A 6,000-nucleotide genomic window follows, 5' to 3' on the forward strand; every position below is an offset into this window, starting at 1 on the left:
ACACCTGCTGACTGAACAACAACAAGAGATTCAGATGTCATAGAATTTTAGGGCTAAAAGGAATCTTAGGATCTTTTGGTTCACTTTTTCTGCTTTAGAGAGGATAAGCAGAGGCCCAAAGGGTTACCTTTATAGATTTTAAAGAAAAATCATTGGTTCCAGACTGTTAAGTTGAATAGTATACTTGGTTCCTCACTAGAAAGTCATGCGGTGCAAGCGTGCTTAGTCATGTCCAAGTCTTGGAGACCCCATGGACTGTAGCCTGCCAGGCTCCTCTGTCCATGGGATTTCCCAGGCAAGAATACTGGACTGGGTTGCCATTTCCCACTCTCGGGGAATCTCCCTGACCCAGGGATCAAACCCACATCTCTTGCATGTCCTGCATTGACAGGCAGATTCTTTATCACTAACACCTAGGAAACCCTGCTAGAACCATGGTCTTTCTATTCTGACCCCCAACCTTGATCTTCCTTATTCAGACCTCAAGCCCTACATTCTCAATGAATTGCTGCCCATGGTTTGACCTGACAGTGGGAAAAAAAAAAAACAATTAGGTCCCAGGATGACAACCTCCTTTCAAAAGGAGGTTGGGAGGACCATCGTGGTGTCCAATGACAACAGAAGGCATCAGAAAGAAAGGGGCACCAACTTGAAGGGGTGTGGAGAGTCAGCAAGAAAGTGGCAGGGGGACTTCCCTGGTGGTCTAGTGGCTAAGACTCCAAACTCCCTATGTAGGGGCCCGAGTTCCATCTCTGGTCAGGGAACTAGATTCCACTTGCTGCAACTAAAAAGATTCCACACGCCGCATCTAGAGATCCTGCATGCCATCATGAAGACCCAGTGCAGTCAAACAAATAAATAAAATAAATATTTAAATAAATTAATAATAAAGTCAGTCATTGATAATAAAATCAAATAAAGAGGGTAGGAGATAGGGTCTTTAGAGGGCCAATGACCAAGTCTAAGCAGAGTCCAAGCAAATCCAGCTCTTCACCAAAAGGCGATTAGAGTCAGGTGGGAACTGATAGGCATGAGGGGCAGAAAGAGAAACACTAGACAAACTCAGATCTGGTTCTGACTCTACCCTTGACAAGGAGTATAATTTGGAACAAATTATTTAACTGTCAGGCCCTCAGGCAGACTCAGAATCTTATAGTCTCTGGTTGGGAGCAAGTCTTCATTCCAAGGATTTGCAATCAGATTTTTGATCTTAAAAAGCTGGAAGAGGGTTGGAAGGATAAATTGGGAGTTTGGGATTAACATATACTGCTATATATAAAATAAATAACCAACAAGGACCTACTTATAGTACATACACTACTCAATATTGTGTAATCACCCGTAACGGAAAGAATCTGAAAAAGAATAGATATGTATAACTGAATCCCTTTGCTGTACACTTGAAACTAACACAACATTGTAAATCAGCCATACTTCAATTAAAATAAAAAAAGAGCCCAGAAACAGTATCTCTTCAAATGGAAAACATTAGAGAGAATCGTCTTTCCTTGCAGAATGCTGCAGTTTGTTTACATCACAGTTTACTCAGAGCCTGCTGTTAAGTCAAAATCCCATGGTTGTTATTTTAGTCTGTTGACACTGTGGTTGCATATTTCACCATGTGACATCATTACCATGGAGGCACAAGACATTTTGGAGCTCCTAAATTATGACCGATGGATGGTGGTTAGGTGCTTTTTCTCAGAACACCCTTTTAACTACATGTGTACTGTACTACATGTGTGAACCATATTAAAAAAAAAAGAAATGTTCATCACTTTCAATTAAAACACTAGATGGAAAAAAAAAAACCTACACTAGACAGCAAAGAAATACATACTTATAAAACATTCCTCCTCTCAAAGTTTTCACAAAGGCCTGAAATATCTTGTAATCTGAGGATGCTATAATTTTGGCATCTACATTTCAATTCAATCTCTTTGCTTAAAGCCTCTTGTGAAGTTAAACTCCTATGAGGTTTATTGTAGACTGAAACAGTTTCATATTTTTCATTTTACTACAGAATAGAAAAAAGGCAAAATTAAAACAAAAACCAGGGACTTCCCTAGTGGTACAGTGTTTAAGATTCCACGCCTGCAATGCAGGGTGCCTGGGTTCTATCCCTGGCCAGCAAACTAAAATCCCATATGCTGTGCAGTGTGGCCAAAACAAAAAAAGAGGACCTCAAAATTACGCTGATCATTGGCAAATGTTGTAGAAGTGTAGAAAAGCCCTTGAAGTTATCGTATGGACATGGTCTGCCCAGCTGCAAACTTAGGTATCTATTTTTAACCGCTTTCACACAGTCACAATGCAGGAGACATAAAGGATGTGGGTTTAATCCCTGGGATGGGAAGATTCCCTGGAGGAGGGCATGGCAACCCACTCTAATATTCTTGCCTAGAAAATTCCATGGACAGAGGAGCCTGGAGGGCTACAGTCTGTGGAGTTGCAGAGAGTAGGACAAGACTGAGCACATGTGCACACACTATTAATAGTTTGCTGTATACATATGCAAATTCCATGTGTGTGTCTAAGTACTGATACATTCATTCACATCAGTTCAGTTCAATTCAGTCACTCAGTCGTGTCTGACTCTTTGCGACCCCATGAATCGCAGCGCGCCAGGCCTCCCTGTCCATCACCAGCTCCCAGAGTTCACTCAGACTCACGTCCATCGAGTCAGTGATGCCATCTAGCCATCTCATCCTCTGTCATCCCCTTCTCCTCTTGCCCCCGATTCCTCCCAGCATCAGAGTCTTTTCCAATGAGTCAACTCTTCGCATGAGGGGGCCAAAGTACTGGAGTTTCAGCTTTAGCATCATTCCCTCCAAAGAAATCCCAGGGCTGATCTCCTTCAGAATGACTGGTTGGATCTCCGTGCAGTCCAAGGGACTCTCAAGAGTCTTCTCCAACACCACAGTTCAAAAGCATCAATTCTGTGGTGCTCAGCTTTCTTCACAGTCCAACTCTCACATCCATACATCACCACATACATATCGGTATATACACAGGCCAAGATTTTTTTAATTTGTATTATATTTAATTTTTATTGAATTATAATTGACATATAATGTTAGTTTCAGGTGTGCAACATAGTGATTTGACAGTTTTTTAATTTTTTTTTTAGTTTTTTAATTTTAATTATTTTTTTATTGAAGGATTTTGCTTTACAGAATTTTATTGTTTTCTGTCAAACCTCAACATGAATCAGCCATAGGTATGCATATATCCCCTCCCTTTTGAACCTCCCTCCCCTCTCTCTCCCCACCCCACCCCTCTAGGTTGATACAGTGCCCCTGTGTGAGTTTCCTGAGCCATGCAGCAAATTCCCATTGCCTATCTATTTTACATAAGGCAGGCTAAGATTTTTGAAAATACTTTTACTCCAAACTAGAACCTAACTAAACTAAAATAAAAATGGGGGGGAGGGGATAAAATGGGAGTTCTGAATAACAAAATAAATATCATTTCTAATAGAAATTGTTATTTCTCTTATCATTGCTCATCTAGAAATTATCATAAAATTTTTAAACATTTTTATTTATTTGACTGCACTGGGTCTTAGTTGTGCCATGTGGGTTCTTTAGCTGCAGCATGCAAACTCTTGCGGCGTGTGGGATCTAGTTTCCTGAACACAGATGGAACCCAGCCCCCTGCATTGGGAGCACAGACTCTGAGCCACTGGGCCACCAGGGAATTCCCTAGAAATTCTCATAAAATTTGACAAAAGCTATTCAGGCTTCCCAGGTGGAGCCAGTGTTAAAGAACTCACCTGCTGGGACTTCCTGGTGGTCCAGGGGCTAAGACTCCATGCTCCCAATGCAGGGGGCCTGGGTTTGATTTCTGGTCAGGGAACTAGATCCCACATGCTTCAACTAAGGGTTCACATGCTTCAACAAAATTGCAACCAAATAAATTAAAAAAAGAAAACTCACTTGCTAATGCAGGTGATATAAAGGACACTGGGTTCGATCCGTGGGTTCATGAAGATCCCTTGGAGGAGGTCATGGCAACCTACTCCAGTATTCTTGCCCAGAGAATCCCACAGACAGAGGAGCCTGGCCAGCTATAGTCCGTGGGGTCTCCAAGAGTCGGACACAACTCAGTGACTAACACACATGAAGGGTCCTCAGTGCTACGCACGGGAGGTAGGGTCGAATTTATCCTTTGGAGCAGTCTGTTATCAGTTTTGCTTCATGGGATTAGTTTGGTATTTTAGAAAGATTGTTCTGGGACCAGAATAGAGGATGGATTAAAGAAAGTGAAACCAGCTGAGGGGTTACTGCAATGTGCCAGGCGAAGGGGGCTGAGTGTGTGAACTGAGAATGTGGAGCTGGATGTGCACAAGTCAAAGGAGAAAAGGGGTCTGGATGAAGAGACCTAGGAAGAAGACTCACAGAACCTGAAAACCAGTTGGATATGGAGGTGAAGGGGAGTTGGTAGATACTCCACCTTCTCATCTCCTAAATCTTTTAAAAAATGTTTATTAATTTATTAGGCTGTGCTGGGTCTTAGTTGCAGCACACAAGGTCTTTAGTTGCAGTATGTGGGACTGAATTTCCTGGCCAGTGATAGAACCTGGGCCCCAGCCCTGGGAGCAAAGAGTCTTAGCCACTGGACCACCAGGGAAGTCCCTAAGACCTTTCTTTCTAAGCAGGAACTTTGTCTCTCTTGCCAACTCTGGCCATGTAACTGGGGCTCAATTGAAGTTTTCTTTATTTTTGTTCTAAATGTATTTCAGTTTTTTCAATTAAAAAATTTGAAGAAATCCTTCATTTTGTTATTTTTTATCCACTACACAGTCCTAAGCAATTCCTGTTCATGTTTTGATTACCAAAATTTTAATGCTTTTTTTTCCTTTAAAGCATGATTTCAACTAATAAAATAGTTGTTATTACTCACCCGGTCATTCAAAAGCTGATGGTTTAGGGGTGTCCAGGTACTCATCTTTGTCTGCATTTTGGGACCATTTGTGTTTTTTGGAGGTGCAAATGCCATCATGAAATAACTGGATGTTCTTCTGTAAGAAAAACTACACCTGCAGAAGAAATGAATCATACAATCTTCAGAATACTAAAAATACTAATACCATATAATCTTTTTTAGTACACTGGGACAGGGACTAGGGGGAGAGTAACATTTACTGGGAGTATTTTATATGTCAGGCACTTAATAGGTTTTCTCAATTAAAACCCATAACAATATGGTAAGGTGGTGGGTTTTAGCTTATTTTACAGATGAAGAAAATGAGGCTCACTGAAGTTCCATGCTTTGCCCAGAGTTATACAGACAGTAGGTGGTGAAACAGGGAATCAGACTCAGGTCTGTTTAACTCTGTTTGATTTTCATTGGACCAAGGGGAAAAAATCAGAATCACTCTTAGCTAAGAACATACCATACTGGTCAGAAAGAAGTATTTATAAAATCACCGTGCAATCTGATCTACTCCATCTTTGTCCCTTGTGACCTCCTTCCTCCTCTGTTACCTTTCTGACATCTAGCTAACAAGGGCTCTAGCTTGCTACCATATTTAACAAGTAGAATAGTACAATGGACAAGGCCAAGAATTTATATATGGACAGATTTGGGTTTATTGGGGAAAATATACAGTGCACCCAGTACTGTATATGTCTGCCTTCATTTTTGTGGCCTCACGGCACATGCAATCTCAATTCTCCAACCAGAGTTGGAACTCACATCCCTTGTACTGGAAATGTTCAGTCTTAACCATGACCGCTGTTGTTCAGTCACTAAGTTGTGTCCAACTCTTTGCAACTCCATGGACTGAAGTACACCAGGCTTCCCTGTCTTTCACTATCTTCCAGAGTTTGCTCAGACTCATGTCCATTGAGTTGACGATGCCATCCAACCATCTCATCCTCTCTTGCCTCCCTTCTCCTCCTGCCTTCAATCTTTCCCAGCATCAGGGTCTTTTCCAAGGAGTTGGCTCTTCACATCAGGTGGCCAAAGTTTTGGAGCTTCATCTGCAGCATCAGT

General features: G+C 41.5%; 1 pseudogene; it reads right to left on the minus strand.

The window, feature by feature from the left end:
• LOC133239755 (F-box only protein 16-like) overlaps nt 1-5,006 on the minus strand; it is a 42,170-nt pseudogene extending 37,164 nt beyond the window's left edge.
• Nucleotides 5,007-6,000: the final 994 nt, after the last annotated feature.

This window comes from Bos javanicus, chromosome 27 (genome assembly GCF_032452875.1).
Source record: "Bos javanicus breed banteng chromosome 27, ARS-OSU_banteng_1.0, whole genome shotgun sequence".
Classification (NCBI taxonomy): Eukaryota; Metazoa; Chordata; class Mammalia; order Artiodactyla; family Bovidae; genus Bos; species Bos javanicus.